Source organism: Xenopus laevis, chromosome 8S (genome assembly GCF_017654675.1).
Source record: "Xenopus laevis strain J_2021 chromosome 8S, Xenopus_laevis_v10.1, whole genome shotgun sequence".
NCBI classification, from domain to species: Eukaryota; Metazoa; Chordata; class Amphibia; order Anura; family Pipidae; genus Xenopus; species Xenopus laevis.
Window position 1 is genome coordinate 73,526,595 of NC_054386.1, and position 22,725 is coordinate 73,549,319.

Here is a 22,725-nt window from a genome sequence, read left to right on the forward strand (position 1 = left end):
GTCATATAAAAGGAACAATACCATAGGTTCTACATTAGTAAAATCAGACTTGGGAGGATGTTCAAGGGAAGAACGGGTTTTGCGCCCTAGAAATATGGGCACCTTCCCTTGCCTGTCGTGTAACTGTTGCTCGAATGTTCTTAAAGGCGATGTGGTACATCATCCCCGAAAAGGCACCCCGATAAAGATCCATGGTTTTTATACATGTAATACCACATTTGCAATTTATGCAATCAAGTGCCCATGTGGTCGACTTTATGTAGGGCAGACAACTCGTGCCATAAAAGACAGAATACGGGAACACAAATCGGCAGTGAAACTAAAAAAACTAGATCAAGCGGTTTCTAGTCATTTCGCTGAGAAGGGTCATGGGGTCCAGCAATTAAAATTTCAGATAATTGACAATATTCCAAAACTTCGGCGCGGCGGTGACCGCGTTAAAATGTTGCTAAAAAAGGAAGCACAATGGATACGTCGTCTGGAAACACTGGAACCCCATGGCCTTAATCGCGAATATGACTTACATCCCATATACCGATAGTATTTTAATGATTGTTTTTAATATTAGTATTAAATCATTTTGTCCACAAACATTGGTCATTTTTATTGTCTTGCAGATACCATACTATGAGAATTAAATCCTTTACAGGAAGAATAGAATCTACAGGAAATAAGTGGATACTTTTCCATATGCTATAATGTATCTGACAATGTTGCCTTTATGTCCCTCTTTTTTTGTATCAATCAATTTTGGTTGTTGGCCCCTAGAGGGCGATCTAATATGTGAGTATAAAACTGTGCAATCAGCAGTAATTTGTTAACTTGACAAAGGGCCACATAGGCCTGAAACGTTGTTTATTCGAGATCCAAGCCAGAGAATGCAATAAAGGCTTTTTAAGAAAAAATACGCTTTGGATGGTGCTGTGATTCTATTTTCGTATCGTTTATCCGGTTGGAGTGGACAACCCTGCACGTGCACCATTTCGATATAATTTTGGTTTGGGTGAGTGCTGACCAATTACTCCATAGTAAAAAATGGTACATACTGACCCTCCAATGATTCACTCTACGCGTTTCGTACCCTCCTGTACTTAGTCTAAGTTAAAAGACCTGAGGGTACGAAACAGAACAGATAATAAATTGTTAAATCTTAACTATTGTTACCGTTCATTAAAAATTACCAAACCATGAAGAATCTACTCCAAATTATTCAGTTGTAGTACTATTTGTTATAAACATAATATGTGATCATTACTTTGTCCTTTGAACTCTTTGTAGGTTATTTGCTTTATTTTCCGGTCAGAGTTTTAAAGAGGAAAACCACAATTTTTTCGTAGAATTGTTTTTTAAATTTTTCGTGATTTATTAAACCCATTACACACTACCAAGGTCATGTAAAAGTCAATGGTAGATGTCCTGTTTACAAATGGAAGATATGATCTGTGCTGGGTTTGTACAATAATCTGTTTAATTTGTGGATTTCGGGCGTCAAATCCGAAAAAATCATACAATTCAGATTTTTCCCAGACGAGATTTTTTTTGAGTACACTTATTGATTTTTATTTTGGTAAAAATGTGCACAGGAAGTGGTTTTAAGAAAATAGTGAGAAATTTTCAGATTTTAAATAACCCCCTATGAGTGACATTGCACATTAGTCAGGATCTTGCTGCATCTCTATAGTTTTGTAAACACACGGTTTCTACCCTTACTTTCACTCCCCTGATTATAGTTAAATCATTTATATTTAGTGAACATCTAAAGGAAGGCTTCTTTACAAAAATGTGGGGGCGTAATTTAAAAATAATAAAAAGAGAAAAGACTTATTTTGAAAATTTTACTTTAAAGGGATCCTGTCATCGGAAAACATGTTTTTTTCAAAACACATCAGTTAATAGTGCTGCTCCAGCAGAATTCTGCACTGAAATCCATTTCTCTACAGAGCAAACAGATTTTTTATATTCAATTTTGAAATCTGACATGGGGCTAGACATTTTGTCAATTTCCCAGCTGCCCCTGGTCATTGCTTTCTGGCAGGCTGCTGTTTTTCCTTCTCAATGTAACTGAATGTGTTTCAGTGAGACATGGGTTTTTACTATTGAGTGTTGTTCTTAGATCTACCAGACAGCTGTTATCTTGTGTTAGGGAGCTGCTATCTGGTTACCTTCCCATTGTTCTTTTGTTTGGCTGCTGGGGGGGAAAAGGGAGGGGGGTGATATCACTCCAATTTGCAGTATAGCAGTAAAGAGTGATTGAAGTTTATCAGAGCACAAGTCACATGACCAGGGACAGCTGGGAAATTGACAAAATGTCTAGCCCCATGTCAGATTTCAAAATTGAAAATAAAAAAAATCTGTTTGCTCTTTTGAGAAATGGATTTCAGTGCAGAATTCTACTGGAGCAGCACTATTAACTGATTCATTTTGAAAAAAACATGTTTTCCGATGACAGTATCCCTTTTACTTGTTGCCTGCAGCTATTAATTTTGTATTTTCTTACCATTCTCTGTCACTTCCCCTTTATCCTGCCTGCATATAAAAACTCAATATACAATAGATCTATGTAGGTAAAGCTTTAAATGCATTACTTTCTTATTTCCCAAAATCTTGTGGTGGCCAAATATTACTGGATGCCAAAAAAACCTTAACAGCTGCTTTGATTTGTCTGGCTAAACCACATGTGTTTATCTGTTATTGGCTTGCTTGCCTGATATTTCCTCTCAATACAATTCATTTCAATCATTTATGTTTTAAATATATATACTGTAAATATCCCCTAGAGTTACTCTCCTATCATATAAGGATTCATAACAGCATTTTGATTAATAAATCAGGTACCTGGACTCATAGGATATGAGAGAAAGTGATTTTGGAAGTTTTTCAAGCTTTCAGGCACTAAAGAATTGCTTTAAACTAAAGCACCTGTATCAGAGACAAATTGCTTCTAGGGAGTAATTCTGCCTCTTTAAATGGCAGTAAAGTGCTGACCCACAAAACATCCTTGCTAAATAACTGTATCAACATATATCTTCAACTTATTGTTCTTTACTTTCAGACCTGAGCCAAAGAAATAAGATAACAGGATGAAGAATCAATGACGTAGCCAAAAACACACAAATGCATTTTTCATTATAGTATTTTATGTGGCTCTGTGAACAGGAATGTTCATTGAAACACACCTGGCTGGCAATGCAAAAGTCACCTGACCTGCACCATTTTATTTTGATAATGTATTGAACAACAGTCACTCAGTTGCCTTTGTTCTTCATAGCTATCAGGACAAATGCAATAGTGTATCATGTTACATATACCTGTTATAGGGAACATTTGCCAATTTTATTTAAAGGCATTCTGTCATGAGAACACGTTTGTTTCAAAATACATCAGTTTCCTTGTGAGGCAACTTCAGACGACTTCGGAAATCTGAAGCGATTGTTATGGCATCCCGAAAGCGATTCGGTGGGAAGTAGAGAAGATTTGTCACTAGGTGACTAATCTCGCTGTCTGCCACCACCTTTACTGCTGCACTGCAAATTCGAGTGAAATCATCCCCCTCCCTTCTCCTCTCCAGCAGCCCATCAGCAGAACAATGGGAAGGTAACCAGATAACAGCTCCCTGGTAGATCTAACAGCGCTAGTAAAAATCCAAGTCCCGCTGCAACTTCTCCAGTTACATTGAGTAGGAAGAACTATAGTCTGCTTGAAAGCAGTTCCATCCTAAAGTGCTGGCTCTTTCTGAAAGCACAGGATCAGGAAAAATGACCTGAGATGGCTGCCTACACACCAATATTACAATATTATCTTGGTTCAAGATGAATGAGTGAATTATTTGCAGTGTAAACAACTTAATTTAGAAATAAAACATAAAAGTCATGACAGTATTCCTTTATTATAAGCAAATAAGTTTGGCCTTGCTTTCTAAAAAAAAATACTTTACAATCATTGCTCTCATTGTTTATTGCTCAACTCCCATCCACGATCTGTCTTAAAGGAAAAGTAACACATTTTTTCTCTTTAAATATATGCATTCTAAATACTTGTATTAACATATGTAGCATTAAAAAATTGCAATATTATGAATTTTTTTGAATAAATTACATTACCACTCATTTACTGGGCAAAGTTTAAAAAGGCAATGTGGTGACTGCCTGGCTTATGGTTTATTAATCTGGAAGTTAATGTGCCGCATTCTTCTGCATCTTCGGAGTCCTGCTTCTGTGTGATTTATTGACTTTTCATCAATAGTGAAGGGAGACAGATAGGGGATGGAGCATTTCTCCTTTCAAGTGGAGTGATATGTCCCTGCACGTGGAGCGGGGGGGAGAGCTAAATTTAATTTTCATTTTAAATTTGGTTTGAATTTAACCTAGGCTGAATGAAGACATAGATTACAAATCTGTCAGACATTATTATCAAACAATGTTCTTATGATATGTGTCCATGACTTTTAAAATATTTGGGGAGTTCTGCTTCACCCTGGTCTATTTTTTACTGAAGCCTGTTTGTTTCTGTGTACTGTATACTGATAAATTATATATGTTTAATCCAGCACTTCTAACTATTTATTTTACCTTCTAGTGTTAGGCTATTCAAGGCTTGTAATAAATACAGTTTGAAATTACTAAAACCATGCACACCAGATATGCTGCAATGGGTGGTGCTTTATGATCTGAATTTTATGTGATTCCCTGGTTGTGTCTGTAGTCTGCTGAAGGTGATGAATGATATGTTGATGATGTGAAATATATTGTTGTTTACTTTAGTCACTGTTATACAGATACATGGGTATAGTTTTACTAAACATAGATATACACAAGTGTATAAGTTAGGCATTTAGCCAAAAGTTTGTCGTTTAGGCCTTCTATCACCTCATTAACTTGGGTAATACATCATAACAATGCGAGGTGCCTATACAGTATGATGAAAAGCTTATTCCCCAGTGCATTGGTTTATGCTCCTGGCAGGTTTATGAGCAAACAATGACATTTACATCTCTCCTCTGCTTTGTAGGCTGAAGGACTTAACAGAGAGATTTGCATTTGCCATTGCATAGGGCAGGCAACATCCCTTAATAAATGCAATGCACACATCTTGCAACTACCGTATATACTCGAGTATAAGCCGACCGAGTATAAGCCGAGGTACCTAATTTTACCTACGAAAACTGGGAAAACTTATTGACTCTAGTATAAGCCTAGACACAACTACAGCCCTGTCTCCCAGCAGCGCACATTCCGCCAAAGCGACCCCCCCCAGCGATCAACCGGACTTCTTTGCAAAGTTGATGGTGACAGAAAATTGCCAAACGGATTACTGTGTGCATTGTCCCACTGTCCCACTACCATGTGCAGAGGGTGCTGTGTGATATTGCCATCACTGTTAATCTTTCATATAACCAACAGAGGGAACTGTGTGATATTGCAGTCACTGTTATTCTTTCATATAATCAACAGAGGGCACTGTGTGATATTGCAGTCACTGTTATTCTTTCATATAACCAATAGAGGGCGCTGTGTGATATTGCAGTCACTGTTATTCTTTCATATACCCAACAGAGGGCGCTGTGTGATATTGCAGTCACTGTTATTCTTTCATATAACCAATAGAGGGCACTGTGTGATATTGCAGTCACTGTTATTCTTTCATATAACCAACATATGGCGCTGTGTGATATTGCAGTCACTGTTATTCTTTCATATAACCAACAGATGGCGCTGTGTGATATTGCAGTCACTGTTATTCTTTCATATAACCAACAGAGGGCACACTGTTATTCTTTCATATAACCAACAGAGGGTGCTGTGTGATATTGCAGTCACTGTTATTCTTTCATATAACTAACAGAGGGCGCACTGTTATTCTTTCATATAACCAACAGATGGCGCTGTGTGATATTGCAGTCACTGTTATTCTTTCATATAACCAACAGAGGGCACTGTGTGATATTGCAGTCACTGTTATTCTTTCATATAACCAACAGAGGGCGCTGTGTGATATTGCAGTCACTGTTATTCTTTCATATAACCAACAGAGGGCGCTGTGTGATATTGCAGTCACTGTTAATCTTTCATATAACCAACAGAGGGTGCACTGTTATTCTTTCATATAACCAATAGAGGGCGCACTCTTATTCTTTCATATAACCAACAGATGGCGCTGTGTGATATTGCAGTCACTGTTATTCTTTCATATAACCAACAGAGGGTGCACTGTTATTCTTTCATATAACCAACAGAGGGTGCTGTGTGATATTGCAGTCACTGTTATTCTTTCATATAACCAACAGATGGCGCTGTATGATATTGCAGTCACTGTTATTCTTTCATATAACCAACAGAGGGTGCACTGTTATTCTTTCATATAACCAACAGAGGGCGCACTGTTATTCTTTCATATAACCAACAGATGGCGCTGTGTGATATTGGATGCTGCACATTTTGGATGCTGAAAAACTCGGCTTATACTCGAGTATATACGGTCTTGAAATTATAATACATATAAGGGGCACATTTATCAAGGCTCGAATTTCGAGGGTTAATAAACCCTCAAATTCAACCCTCCAAGTTAAATCCTTCAAATTCGAATATCGAATTAGAAGGATTTAGCGCAAATGCTTAGATCGAAGGATTTTTATTCGATCAAAAAAATGTTAGAAAAGTGCTGGGGAAGGTCCCCATAGGCTAACATTGAACCTCAGTAGGTTTAAAGTGGCGAAGTATGTCGTCGAAGTATTTTTTAAAGAGAAAGTACTTTGACTATCGAATAGTCAAACGATTTTTACTTCGAATCGTTCTAATCATTCGATTTGATCGGATTTGACCCATTCGATGGTCGAAGTACCCAAAAAATACTTTGAAATTTGATTTTTATTTCATTCGAATCCTTCACCCAAGCTTAGTAAATCTGCCCCTTAATGTGCTAGCATATCAAATTCTTACAAAAATGTATCTTTTTTTTCTACATCTTTATTATATAAAACCCACCCCCTAATTTGTCACAGCCTCTCAGTGAAGAAGGGGCAGCAAATTTATATAAAAAATGGCAGCTTAGTATTGTTCATTATTTAACAGCACTCCCTTTGTTGTTCATTAAAAGTTACCAAATCATTAAATATAAGAATAGGTTGGAGAATGCTAACGCTACATTATATACTTAAACAGTAATAGTGACAGATTTTTTCCATTACTTTTACCCTCTAGTGGAGCTTGCCTAAAATTGCAGAGAGGAACCTCAGCCTTATTCAGCCTACCTCGCTCTCATTGTTCCTGGTTTCCTTTATTTCTGCTCATGGCACTCAGTCGTGAGGGCTGAGGAGAGTTATTTGTGACTGGCTGTGTAAGTTCTATTTTTGGTGCAAGCATATGTACAGAGTCTATTGTTGTATTAGTGTAAGCTTAGGGGAAGGGCTACCTCCACAACAATTTGTATAGCTTTTCAATGGAATACTTTAGTGTATAGATGGGGCCCCGCCACAACTAAAAACAGACTGGTTGTAGGGCCCCAGCTCCACAACAATGCCCAATAGCCACTCTGCATACTGTATTCATAAAAAAGAAAAAAAAAGAAAAACAGAATTGAAAGCTTGTTCTTGACATCACTTAAAGGCAAGTGACATTCAAAATGCTGCCATCCTAATTTACAGATTGTTAAAGAGAAATGCAGGAAGGCTACTGTAAAAGCAAACAATGTTTGTGCTACATTTAATTTCCAGTTGTGAATTCTTTATGAATATTGCAATGAAACAAACCTTTAGGAAAGCTTTAAAGTTCCAGTGGGCCCAAGGCAAAGATCTCATGCAGAAAACTTGCAGAAAACTTGAATACAATAAGGGTGGCAATAAAGGAAGCAATCAAGATATCTCTTTATTTTTTTTCTAATTCCTGGAACACAAACCAGCATGAACCTTAAAATCCACCTCATACTGTATGTGACACAACAAGTAAAACAGTCCGCTAAAAGATACAAGCTTTTTATTGTAAGGATCCCTTATGAAGGTTTGTTCCAATAGAAATGTATAGTAAAAAAGAAAATATATTAAAATTACAGTGTTGTAGACCTGGTCCATATTATTAAAATGAGATGTCTGTAATTTCTAAGGGACGCTTCATGAAAAGTTATATAGCATCTCTGATGATGGGACTCCCTGCATGGTGGGCCCTTTTACCCATTTATTAAAATGGCACTAATTAAATAACACTCCAGTAACAAAAGTCCTCTATTGCAATATTTTGGCAAATTTCAACTCTTGCTGTACATTTTGCATCAATCATACAGATGTTTTTATTATATTTAAGGCACAAGGTTAAAAATAACCATACTAATTGGTTGATGTAAGCTGCAGTGCTATTAAAACATGTTAAAGATATTGACATGGTAAGTTAGTGTCATTACTGTAATGCATTACTAACAGCATGTTTACTTATTGATATCATACGTCAGTATACCAATAATAGATTAAATACACATTGCTAATACTGGTGCAAGCTGGTTTCAGAGGAACAAAATTTGGAGTAGGGGTCAAGGATTCTTTTAGGAAAACCAAGGTATGAACATACACTATATCCTTGGTAAGATGAATATATATATATATTTGTATAATTTATACATATTGTGTCTAATATAACCACAATACCTTGCAAGTAATAAAAAATAGTTTCAGAAATGCCTAAAATACCAGTGTCTCAGAATGACTGGCCACAAGTGAATTTCATTCAATTTCCTCTTCCAATTTTCATTGGAGGAACAGGCAAACTTTTGAAAGTGCCTGTTTAGAAACTACACCAGCATAAAGTAGTCCATGAACAAATAGGTGAATGTTCCTTCTACAGTTCATACCATGGAGGTGCACTTTACTAAAAGGAATTCTGGGCAATGTAGACTGCAAATGACCACTAGCGACGGTCTCTTTCGCTAGTAAATTGGAGCATGCACCTGTTAGTAAATTGGCTATGTCCCTGCGAATTATCGCTAGCATTAGCAGCTTCGCACCATAGTAAATCTGCCCCCATAATCTCTACAAAGAATATGTTGGCATTATACAGATAAAGGATAATAATATAGCCCTTGTGTATTTGATTAGCTGCCTTAGCATATAGCTGAAATGTCATACATACAGATCATATATTTGATAATGATACAGAATGAAGAAATATAGAGTAAACAAAAAAACTACTAAAAGCAATGTCCTTTTTTTGCTTAAATTATCTTTTCAAACATGATTACTGGTGTTTGCAAACATTGTCAAAGCATAAAAAAAAGATCAGAATGTACCGTAATTGTATGCCTTTCATTCTAGGATTTCAAATGCCAGCTAGGATTTTACCATGTTGAGTACTCGAATACTGTTTTTTTAATGCTAGAAGTTTGTATAAATGTCTCCTTGTTTCAAAAATGAAAGGTTAAACTAAAAATGCAACATTTAATAATGTGCTCTGGAACAGATGTTGATGAATAGCAAACCAGCCCACATATATCTCTTAACGAACCACATATATTTTCCACTCTGATAAAATATGACTTTGGGAATATATTAAAGGGATACTGTCATGGGAAAGAACATTTTTTTTTCAAAATGAATCAGTTAATAGTGCTACTCCAGCAGAATTCTGCACTGAAATCCATTTCTCAAAAGAGCAAACAGATTTTTTTATATTCAATTTTGAAATCTGACATGGGGCTAGACATATTGTCAATTTCCCAGCTGCCCCAAGTCATGTGACTTGTGCTCTAATAAACTTCAATCACTCTTTACTGCTGTACTGCAAGTTGGAGTGATATCAACCCCCTCCCTTTCCCCCCCCAGCAGCCAAACAAAAGAACAATGGGAAGGGAACCAGATAGCAGCTCCCTAACACAAGATAACAGCTGCCTGGTAGATCTAAGAACAACACTCAATAGTAAAAACCCATGTCCCACTGAGACACATTCAGTTACATTGAGAAGGAAAAACAGCAGCCTGCCAGAAAGCATTTCTCTCCTAAAGTGCAGGCACAAGGCACATGACCAGGGGCAGCTGAGAAATTGACAAAATGTCTAGCCCCATGTCAGATTTCAAAATTGAATATAAAAAAATCTGTTTGCTCTTTTGAGAAATGGATTTCAGTGCATAAGTCTGCTGGAGTAGCACTATTAACTGATGTGTTTTGAAAAAAACATGTTTTCTGATGACAGGATCCATTTAATTTAAATGGATATTTAGAACTTACTTCCAGGGGGTCCATTTACACCTTAGAACCCAGCAGATAGCCTTGCACACACATGCAGCAGATATTGTGTAATAAACATAAAGCAGAATATTCATAAACAAATTAATAAGCACACTCTCTTTAAGGTATATGACGATGTGTGCTAGTGCCTGCCCTGACAAGTGAAATGTACACTGTAAAAAATGTAGATGATGCACCAGCTGATATACAAATACTCAGTAGTTTGGTACCATTCAAGGTTCCCCAATTTATTCCCTAATACTTTTCAGTAGTAGTCACTATAAGACTCTGCAGTGAGCCACAGACTGAAGAGAATTATCCATTACCTTTCCCCAGTGGTGGCCAGCCTAATTATACTGCCTTATTTCATAGGACATCTCTGTTCTAGTCCTATTCTAGCTAATCCCATTTCCACTGCCATCCCCAACACCAAGCTTCCTGTTTCCGTCTTCATAGACCCCATCAACAGTGCCAAAATACACACAACAAACTATATAATTAATATTAAACTGAATTGGATATCTTTAACCTATGACTTGCCAGCTGTTTGTGAATTACAACATGAAGCATAATATAACCATTATAAAGTCTTTGTTTCCCAGGGACAGTGCACATTTGAGGGTATATATCCCTGGGAATTGTCCTTGGTTAGTTGTTTTACACCTAGCAATAGGCTTCCACATTTAATTATAAGAGGTTTTAAATTTAGTACAGAGGACTTGATCTATTATTGAACTTAAATTATTATAATTTATATATCACCACTGTCACCTGCTGTGCTTTAGAAAGTGAGAGGAAACAAATACAGGTTTTGCATCTGTTATCTGGGAATCTGTTATCCAGAAATTTCTCAAGTACAGGAAGGCAATCTATTGTAGGGCCCACTTTAAGCAAGTAATTATTACTGAAAAACTATTTCCTTTTTCTCTGTAATAATAAAACAGTACCTTGTACTTGATGGTAACTAACCTGCATTAATTCATATTGGAGGCAAACAAAGAAATTGGGTGTAAATGATTTTTGCCAGTAATAAGGTATGGTGTTCCAAATGACAGAAAGATCCCTTATCTGGAGAACCCCAAGCATTCTGGATAATAGAGCGCTGTATTGTAACTGTACAAGACAAAAATTTCACCACAATAGTTGCAAAAATTAACAACTGTATATTGATCGGAGACAGTAGGGGGAGGGCCCTTCCCACAAGAATTAATAATCTTTTTCCTTTATGCTAATTATGCAAGAAAGACCATCATTATAGTACATAAACACCCTGCACTGTATAGCTGGCATTTAAAGTACCAGTATACCATCTCATGCTTGAACACGGTGGAACCCCACAAATAGGAGAAAGAAGAAAAAAGATCAATGCAGGTTTGTACCTGTATTTTTCAGATGATGCACCAGTGATAGAGAAATGTTATCCTAAAGTACAATATTTTAGACAGCACTACATAATGTTCTTTATTGTATTTTAGCAAGAAAAATGGCATATATATATAACTAACATTATTATATTTTTGACTACACTCCCCTCTCTAACCCAGCTATATAGTTTGAGCCATACTCCTGAGATTTCCTCATTGCTTTCCAGATGAATGTTGATTTGGCTTCCAAAGAACACTTTAGTAATATTTCCTATTGTTTCACATCTAGAAGAGCTTACAAAGTTCCAATGAACTGCAAAAAGAAACTGTATACAACTTGTCAAAGCCACTTAAAGGGGCTGGCAGTGGAGGTAGTGATCTTGTAAATAAATATAAAATGTTTTCAAGAATCATCTAGAATGTTTAAGTTTTACCCAGTTGTTGATCAGCAGGCTTGCTGAAAGAGAAGAAAGGAAGCTGGAAAATGACATGGGTTTGCATTTGCTTTTAGCTAATGCAAAATGTACTTTTGATCACACAGCTTTTAAACTGAGATCATTTTGCAGTGTAATCAGAAGGTGAGTCTGAAATCAGTCACAGAGAAAATACATGCAATATGAGAAATGCAATGTCTACAACAGTAACAGCAGGGTCATTTCAAAATCCTGCAAGGGAAATAATTGTGTGTGACCATTGCTCAGACTCGTGTATGAAAGGAGCCCAAAGTGCTATATCCATAACTTTGGCTTTTACTACTAAGCGTGTTTGGTAGTGACCCCTTTTAGATAAGTGAAAACTAATAGTATATCCAATAAATCATTTATCTCCAGCCTTTAAAATTAATGTACCATTCACAGCACCATGAAGGGGGGGAGGTCATACAGCTCTATGGTGGCAGAAAAAAGTCAGGCATTATTTAGTAACACGTTGAAACCAGTTAAACATTATTGAAGCCTTCTTTTTCTAGTAGACCAAATCCATTTAATTTAAGCAGATTCAACTTAACCCCTCATTAAGATCTAATATAGACAGAAAAGGTTCAGCATTGGGTGTCAAGGTTTAATGTTCAAAAGGGGGTATACTGCCCTTTTGACACATGCTCAAAGAAAGTAGTGGGGTGAAATATAATAGATCTGTCAGTAGTAATGAGTAGTTAGTGCTTTTATTTCATTCACATAGTCTTATTCTACCAGCAATTAAGGAGCTATGTGTTTGCTAAACCTATATTAAAAAGTCCCAAAGAATACTTTTCTATCACAGATTTTAAATACATTTCCTACTATGCAATAAAAAATCTCAATATAAGCTGCTTCCTAGGTAATGCAATTATGGGTGACATGTGGATATCTAGCCAGCAGTTGTTCTAAACAATGCACGTGAAGCAAAAGGCTAGTGTGCCCCTTCCATTTCATAAAGAATTAAAGTGGTGGCCTTGATTCACAAGATTTTTAAGAAATAAGAAACTGACTGTAATCAATTATATATCTTCTAAAGGCCATTGCCCTATATACACTATATGCCCAAACCCTACTACACACGTCTGTCTATCATTGTAAATAGTGTGAAACTTGAGCAATTTCCGCTGCCAAAAAATTTACAAAACTGCATTGGAGTCAATGGTAAGCTCAAATACATTGTGGTTAGGGTGTTTTTAGCTCTGCAATTACATATTGTCACGATCGCCGCCCGGAGCAGGTCCTGGAGCTCCGGGCGGCGTGTCCCTCCCTGCCGGCGTCGCTCCCAAAATGGCGAGCTCCTCCTCGATCCTCCTCGATCCTGACTACCTCCCTGGAGGGAGCTCCCGGCTCCCTGACATTATACTTGGGCCATGGATCCTACTGAGGAAGCTACGCCTGATGTCGGACGAGCGCTCTGCGGACTGGCATCCCGCATGCAGGAATATGAAGCCCAGCAGTACCACATAGGACAGGCACTCGATACCCTTCTCTCCCGAGTGCCTCCAGCGCCTCCTGCTTCCCAAGCGGCTGCAAATCCTCCCATGGCGGACGTCTCGTCTAGCACAGGTTTCTCGTCTGGTGAGCCTCGTATTCCGCCTCCTCCTCGCTTCAGTGGGGACTCATAGGCCTGCAGAGGTTTCGCTACACAGTGCCAGATCCAGTTCGAGTTTCAACCCTCGCACTTCCCCAATGAACGTTCCAAGGTGGGGTATGTGATGTCTCGTTTGGTGGGCAAACCGCTTGAGTGGGCAACATCTCTTTGGGAGAAGAATTCTCCACTGACTTTTGATGCCAAGGCTTTTCTTCAAGCATTTCGTACTGTGTTTGATGCCCCGGGTCGGGTCACTAATGCCCCTTCTCGTCTTCTGCAACTCCGACAGGGAAACCGCAGTGTCAGTGACTATGCTATTGACTTTAGAACTTTGATGGCTGAAACTTCATGGAATGACGATGCCTATAAGGCCGTATTCTATCAAGGTCTGTCTATTCGCATTAAAGATGATCTTGTCTCCAGGGAGTTCCCTGATCTGCTGGAAGATTTGATTGCACTATCCATTAAGGTGGACACTCGTCTCAGAGAGCATCAAGCAGAGAGGGAGCATTGTAAACGATTTCAACCCTTGTTGGCACCTCGCTTCCAGAGACCTCTCTTGCAAACTCCAGCTGCTCAAGCTTCTCCTTCTCCTCCGGAGGAACCGATGCAGGTTGGAAGGGCTCGTCTCTCCGAACAAGAAAGACTCCGTAGACGAATGGCTGGCTTATGTCTGTATTGTGGAGGACAGTCTCATTTTGCGAACTCTTGTCCGGTGAAGCCCACGAGTTCTGTTCCCCGAGGTATATCTAGGGTAACTCATGTAGGGGGCACTACTCCGAAGTCTCAAGAGAACACTCACAGGTTTCTCCTTCCTTTACAGTTCGCCTAGCCACTAAGACCATTGTCGGCTCAGCTTTCATTGATTCTGGAGCTGCTGGGAACTTCATGGACGCTCTTTTCGCCAAACACATGGAAGTTCCCTTATTTCCGTTGTCTACTCCGCTTCGAGTCACTGCCATTGACGACAGACCCCTGGAGGCTGAATTTATCTCTAAAACAACGGGGGAATTGCCTGTGCAGGTTGGGACGCTGCATAAAGAAAGACTATCGTTCCTTATTATTTCCTGCCCGTCCGTTCCTGTTGTTTTGGGTCTCCCTTGGCTGCGCCTGCATAATCCCACCATTGATTGGTCCGCAGGACAGATTTCCCGTTGGAGCCCATTTTGCCAGCAGCACTGTCTTCCTGCTGAACCCCTCCAGAGGGTGAATATCTCTATGTCTGATCTGAAGACTCTACCCTCCTTCTACAGGGAATTCTCTGATGTATTCTGTAAGAAATCCGCAGAATTCCTTCCTCCACATCTACCATACGATTGTCCTGTCGATCTCCTGCCAGGAACCATGCCCCCTAGGGGTCGCACCTATCCTCTTTCTCCGGCTGAGACTTCTGCCATGAAAGATTATATTCAGGAAAATCTCCAGCGGGGGGTTTATCCGTCCCTCTACTTCTCCTGCCGGGGCAGGTTTCTTCTTCGTGGAAAAGAAGGATGGAGGCCTACGTCCTTGCATTGACTACCGAGGCCTTAATAAAATCACTGTTAAAAACCGGTACCCCTTACCTTTGATTGCTGAACTCTTTGACCAATTGAAAGGGGCTAAAATTTTCACTAAGTTAGATCTCCGTGGGGCGTACAACCTCATCCGCATCCGTGAAGGGGATGAATGGAAAACGGCATTCAACACTCGGGATGGGCACTATGAATATCTCGTGATGCCCTTTGGCCTCTGTAATGCCCCCGCTGTCTTTCAGGAGCTCGTGAATGACATTTTCCGGGATCTCTTGGGAAAGTCTGTGGTCGTGTACCTGGATGACATCCTAATCTTCTCGAAAGACCTCGAATCTCACCGCTCCCAGGTGAAAGAAGTACTCTCTTGTTTGAGGAAGAACTCTCTCTTCGCCAAGTTGGAGAAATGTGTCTTTGAAGTGTCTAAGATTCCTTTTTTGGGTTATATCATCTCCCCAGAAGGTTTCGAGATGGATCCCGTTAAGGTGTCAGCAATCCAAGAATGGCCCCTTCCCTTGAGCACCAAGGCTATACAAAGGTTCATCGGATTTGCCAACTACTACCGGCAATTCATCAGGGGGTTTTCTTCCCGCATTGCACCTATCCTTACTCTCATCCGAAAAGGGGGCAATCCCAGGTCCTGGCCTCCAGTTGCCGTAGAAGCTTTTCATTCCCTAAAAGACGCATTTTCTTCCGACGCTCTGTCTCGAAGTTTCACTCCGGTGGATCGTACTCCTGAAAGACAAGAGCCTATTATTCCTCCTGTCAAGATCATCGCTTCACTGTACCCTCAGTTTGCTGATCAAATCCTGGCTGGTCAATCTTCTGCCCCTCCTGATACCCCCATCGGATTGGCTTTTGTACCTCCTGAGCTTCGTCTGCCTATTCTGCAACAGACTCATAGTTCCAAACAAGCGGGACATCCTGGTCCTGTTAAAACTCTTGAACTTTTTCCATTTATGTCGGTGTATGGTCAACACCCTCAAGCCTTCCCACAAGACTTTGTGTTGTCTGATGTTCCGGCCGCGGATGACCATGCAGCCCACATGTCTGCTGTTTGGGCTGCAACCAAGTCAAACCTGGAGAAGAGTGCTCTGGTTCATAAGACGTTTGCAGATCGTAGACGTAGACCCTCTCCTCCCTACAAGGTCGGTGATAAAGTCTGGTTGTCTTCCAGGAACATTCGGTTGAAGGTACCATCTCCTAAGTTGGGTCCGAGGTTCGTAGGTCCATTTTCCATCTCAGAGGTGATCAATCCTGTGGCTGTCAGACTTCAGCTTCCCCCTGAGATGCGAATTCCCAACGTGTTTCATGTCTCCTTGGTGAAACCCGCTACCTCCAACCGCTTTTCTGTTGTCCAGCCTCCCCCTCCTACTATCTCTGTGGATGGTCAACAAGAATATGAGGTGGAGAAGATCCTTGACTCCAGAATCTCCAGGGGTTCTCTTCAGTACCTCATCAAGTGGAAAGGCTTTGGCCCTGATGAATGCTCCTGGGAAGGACGCTCTGATGTCCATGCTCCTCGTCTGGTGAGGGAGTTCCACTCTAAATTTCCCCAGAAGCCCTGTCCTGGTGGTCCGGAGGCCCCCCGTGAGGGAGGGGGTACTGTCACGATCGCCGCCCGGACCAGGTCCTGGAGCTCCGGGCGGCGCGCCCCTCCCTGCCGGCGTCGCTCCCAAAATGGCGGCGCCCATGGCCGCCACGTGGGTAGCGGCGCCGGCGCGATGACGTCAGCGCATCGACGTCAGCGCAAGGACGCCGATGACGTCAGAATGGCGCCAAATTCAAATATAAAAGCCTTACTAAGACGCCAGAATGGCGCCCAAGTATAGGAATCATTTCCTGTGAGAATCCTGGGTTCCCTGTGAGCTTCTATAGCTATATCCTGTTCCTGATTGTTATTTTGACCCTTTGCCTGGACTTTGGACTTTGTTGTTATCTGCCTGCCTGTGAACTCTTGCCTGGATCCTGACTACTCTTTGAATTTACCCTTTGGACACCACGACCTTGCTCCCTCAAGAGGGCTTCCTCCTCGATCCTGACTACCTCCCTGGAGGGAGCTCCCGGCTCCCTGACATTTATACCTTTCCTCTCCTTTCTTAGAGAAGCTACTTTCCACTATGCTGCAAGCAGGCTTCATAGGAAAAAAAGGCTCCCATGTTGCCAATATCTTCCAAACATGGTGTCCTGGCAGCTTCTTAGACACACAGGAGAGGGTTGGTAGATCTCCAATCCTTCTGGGTGATGTGGAACGAAGGGGCAGATAATGATGACATATGCATTTTTTTCCAGGAACAACAGTGGGTCCATTACGAGTGCAGCCAGGAGGCTTTAGGGTGTTGTTAAAGTGTGGTAGAGCTGACAACAGAAAAAGTAGGGGGTGTGTGGGGGGGTTAATAGGTAGGTAATCAGGGGTGGGGTAAGAGAAAACAAAATTAAAAACAAAGTTAACATTAAATCAAAGTTAAGTAATCTCGAACAATGGAAAACTACTTAGGGTTTCCAAAGGGGGAGCAGTTCAATTGTGCCCCTCTGGGAAAGTCCTTTAATTAGGGGCCACGGAACAGAGCCAAAGTAAGGAGCTTGTCCATGTGGCCTGCCATTTACTTATTTTTTATGTGCCCTTTTGTAGGGGAAAGTAGATCTCTGCGCTCCTTAGGGTCTTAAACAGTTATGCAAATCTTGCATTTAACAAAAAAAAAAAAAGACAAGAGATCGGTATATCTGATCATGTATAACAGTGTGTTAAAATCTGGATGCATAACTATCAGATCAGTTCTATGGTCTAGAGAGGCCCGGATAGTAACGTCTTAATGGATTCTCATAAGGTAGGGCCCCTCCAGTAGCAGCTTTGGACCTTTATACAAGGTTCAGTCTAAGTAAATATAGGTTGTAACTAGGTGTCAGTCTAGGTGTCACCAGGTGTGCCATCTGCTCTATTATATGTGGGTGATTTATCATCTGTCATTCCGTTTCAGAGACCTGTGGGGCAGCCTTGATGTATCCTGGCATATGGTTATGCAGATTAGTTTAGTTCAGTTGGGTCTTGTTCCTCTACCTACAGGGAGGCCGTTGGAGTTTCCTGAAGGTAAGGTAGAGCGTCTTCTATATCATTACAGTGCCTTACTGTGTATGTGAGGCTGTTTTGTTGGTATGCGAGTTTGAAGGAAAAACACCATCTGTATAGGATATTTTTTTGGTGCAGTAGATCTGTCAGTGGTGTGAAGTTTTTCCGTTTTTACAGGGTGGATGAGGCCAGATCAACATACACCTTTGGAGTTATCCCATCCAGTTCCACTTCAGTTAAAGGAACAGTAATATCGAAAAATAAAAGTGTTTTAAAGTAATGAAAATATAATGCAGTGTTTCCCTGCACTGGTAAAACTGCTGTGTTTGCTTCAGAAACGCTACTATTGTTTATATAAATAAGCTGCTGTGTAGCAATGGGGGCAGCCATTCAAAGGAGAAAAGGCTCAGTTTACACATCAGATAGCAGATAAACTCTGTCTGTCTAATGGTGTTATCTGTTATCCATTAGTTATCCTGTGCCATATAGCCGTTTTTCAATTTCCCCCATTGCTCCCCAGCAGCTTGTTTATATAAACTATAGTAGTGTTTCTGAAGCAAACACATCAGTTTTACCAGTGCAGGGCAACACTACATGATATTTTCATTACTTTAAAACACTCAGTATGGCCTCTTTGGTTTGGAAGTAGTGGAAGGGCACTATTAGGTCTCTGTGTGGTAGATTTGGTTTCAGTCTGGCTCGTAGTGCTCTATGAGTTCTAATAGGAAGAATTTGTCTTTAGTTCCGGGTACCAGAGACTTAAAGTATTTTTGTAGTAAAGGGTCTAGATGTACTGTTTGTGGATGAGGATTATTGAGCCGAGTCCTGGGTTTGTTCTAATTGCTGGACCCTCTGATCCAGTGCTGTGAGATCAGATTTAACTTCTGTGTGAGAGTTCCGTATTTTGCTTTGGATCTCATCCTTGAAACAAAGGAGGAGTGATTTTAGTTTCATTTCTTTTTTTGTGCACGGGTTCTTCGCCTCTTGGTCTGTGGTTGTTGTGAGTTGTTTAGTGGTTTTTGCTGTTCCCTCAGTGGGATTGCTTCTGTCTGCCATCTGTCATTGTGTGAAGATGAGGGAGTAGAAGACGCTTTATAGTATCGCTGCTATAGATCTCGAGTTCCAGGTCTATGTTCAGGTAATGCCTAGGTTTCTTTGGGATAAGGTTTTAAGATAGTTCATGCCCTTCTTACCCAACTCTGTGATGTGGGTATTGAGTGGCCTGTTGTGGGTTTAAAGGCTTGTGCAGGGCCGTAATTTAGACTTGCTGTTTGGAGGGCAGATTAGTTCAGCAGGCTCTGACAGGCCTGTTGTGTGTGTGTGTCAGAGAAGAGTGGGTGTCCACACTGTATATGAGGCTTGGTGGACCTCTGTGACCTTGAGTGGCCTAACTAAAAGAGTCAGTGCTGTTGACCCTCTTTATATCTGTGATAGTTTAAAAGTGTCTGCCAAGAGGGTTTTTATAGCGATTGCAGTTTCATCCAGGGTGTACTCTGAGCACTATTGGTGTTAAGGAGTGCTCTCAGCGGGATGAGCATAGGTGCGCTCAAATACCCTTATAAAGTGGGTCAGTATGGTGCCCTGCCGACCTACAGAGATTCCCGGTACTCGACCAAGTCAAACAGGGGGCCTCTGCCTAGATGTTGGCTGTGTGGGGGCCTCTGGCTTTGCGTTATTTAGTTATCGGGGAGCCATGCCAAACCCCGGTCGTCTGTTTCTCTTCTGACTAGCTGGTGTGCTTAAGAGCTGCTGACTTGTCTTCTTGGTCCTGGACCTCGTTTCCCACTCTAGTGGTGTGTAGTCAGTTCCATTAGGGAGAGTTTGCTGAAAGATGGCTGTGGCTGTCAGGCTGGCTCAGTGGGCCTCACCTCCAACGTGGTTTTCACTGTGGCTGCTGTTTTTTTCTCCTGTTTCAGGAACCGATGGACTCTCAGGACACTGGGGGGGTACTTTTGGCAGTGTGTCAGTCCGACACTGGGTACTAATGTATGTTTTTCGTGGGCGTTAATGGAGGAGCAAGTGGTTTAAGTGTTTTGGGTTTTTTTACTGATTTGCCTTTTTACTGTAATAATAAAACAATAACTTTACTTGATGCTTAAAAAAACTCAATTAATCCATATTGGTGGCCAAACAATCCTATTGGGTTTATCTTATATTAAAATGATTTTGTAGTCATGGGGGGAATGTAATTAAAATCACAAGTGTTACTTAAAATGCTGTTTTTGCGAATGTATAGCGCTGCTTACAATGAAAAAACATTCACTAGCAAATATTGCATTATCGCTAAGCAAAGGTTAGCATCAACATCTGCTGTTTTGTTAAAAATATTTCAAAAACAATTTGCAATTGTGAAATGTTATTACATACACTGCAAATGTTCGCAACCGCCATTTGGTTGCAAACTTTGCTAGGAAGTCGCTGAGGTTTTTAATATGTCCAAAAGGATGCAAACATTCCCCCATTAAGGTATAGTGCTCTAAACAACATAAATCCAAAAAGTCCCAATCTCCAAGCATTGCAGATAATATTTCCAATATAAACATCATCATATTTTTTTTTAAATTGTGAATGAATTAGGATACATAAGTTCCCCCTTAGCTCAAAGCTATAAAATGTAAATCATCCTGCAAAGTAAAACTGATCTTCCCACAAAAGTCAAATTTAAATACTTCCCAATCAGTAGGACACAATCTGAAAACTCTGCATTTTCAAGAATCTGTAAGTTTTTATCTAACAGCAGTCTTTCCACAGCCACCCACACAGTACACAGCTCTGATAAATGCTTAGTTCTGGTGTATCTAAGTTATTATTAAATGACTAACATATGGGGGAAGGAAAATACATTACAAACTACCTTTGCATTTAAAGGATACAATTAAGGGACCAATGATATCATTACTAAATCAAATTGTTTCACTTATATTTCACGTTCGACAATTTGTTGCCTAATCTAAAACAGGTGAGCAATCAAATGCCAGATATTCCTTTTACTGCTTATTTCCTGGTGGGGGGAAGTCCTACAAAGACAACTCAATTGTGAAAAGGTAAAGTAAAGGTAAACCAAGTCAGCATGTCTTCAATTGTGCGTTGTATAACAGAATTGAGTATGTACTTTAAGATTGGTTAGAGTGTTTAAATACATTTCAACAGTGGTAAAATCCTGGAATATGGAAATAAATTTGATCAGTTCAAATGGAATTGTTCAGAATCAATCACATGCACATAGATTCCATAGAAACCCCATGTCTGCCATTGATATTTATAAAAAATGGTAGCATTGTCCCTAGACTGCTATGATATTTAATACCATAGACCAGTCTCTCATTTGGTTATCCAAAATACAGAATCCCTGTTAGGCTTGAACACTGCTAAATACTGATTCTACCCGTGTACTGATTGAATTAGTAGGCTGATTTGATCAATTTGATAAATATTTCATCCAAGATTGAATGTGTAGGAATAACATTTATCACTTTAGGATAAATCTGTCCCTTAGTTTTAAAACAAATGTCCAGAATTACAATAATATAATATTTAGTCCTGAAAACATTTCATAAGTCAACAAAAGGTAACTTTAGTCTGTATTTTTATATAATGTGATGTGTACACTCCATTGTTGTATAGTGCTGTGGAATATGTTGTCACTTAATAAATATGCATTAATATTAATAATAATAACTTACACTGGAAAAGTCAAGAAGAAGAACATTGACACAGCCTGTCTGGATAGAAAAATAGCAGGGTTGTGACTATACAGTAGATAAAGTACACATTGATATCACCCTGTGGCACTGACTGATTCGATATATGTTTAGTTATAATTTCTTATTCCAAAATAGGCCCTAAAATGATTTTCCTGTGAGGCTTCCAAAAATAAAACTTCTGTTAGGACAATCTTTTTCCCTGGCCCATACAAAGTATCCTAAGAGGCTAGGAGACAATTATTAACGTGTATTTATAGAGCACCAACATATTGTGCAGTTACATAGGAACATAGTTAATTTTGATTGAAAAAGACCAAAGTCTATCTAGTGCAACCACTCTAACCAAACCCCAGTGCCAACATATACACATACTTATACAGACCTATCTGTACACTCACATATTTAAACTATATTATATATATATATAGCAATATCTATACTAGACAAACTATAGACCTTTTTTTTTTTAGCCATGAGCAACACAAGCATGAAAAAAGTTCCTTGGATTGCCAATTATAGGCTGTGATTGAATACTGGTAGCCCCTATGTGGACATGCAGCCTACAGAAGGTTGTGTTTGCCTCCAAACCAGGAATACAAAAATTAGCACCTGATTTGAGGCTGCTGGGAGCAACATCCAAGATCTTGATGAGCAAGATGTTGCTCACAATCCACAGGTTGGGGACCACTAGTCTAAGATAAGAAAGGCCTGTGTAGGAGACTGCTTTTAGGTCATCACATAGGGGACATTTACACTGGACCTTCAGTCTCACAGGGTCTGTTTCAATAGGATTTGTTATATTTAGCCACTAGAGGTCTCACTGTTTTAGAC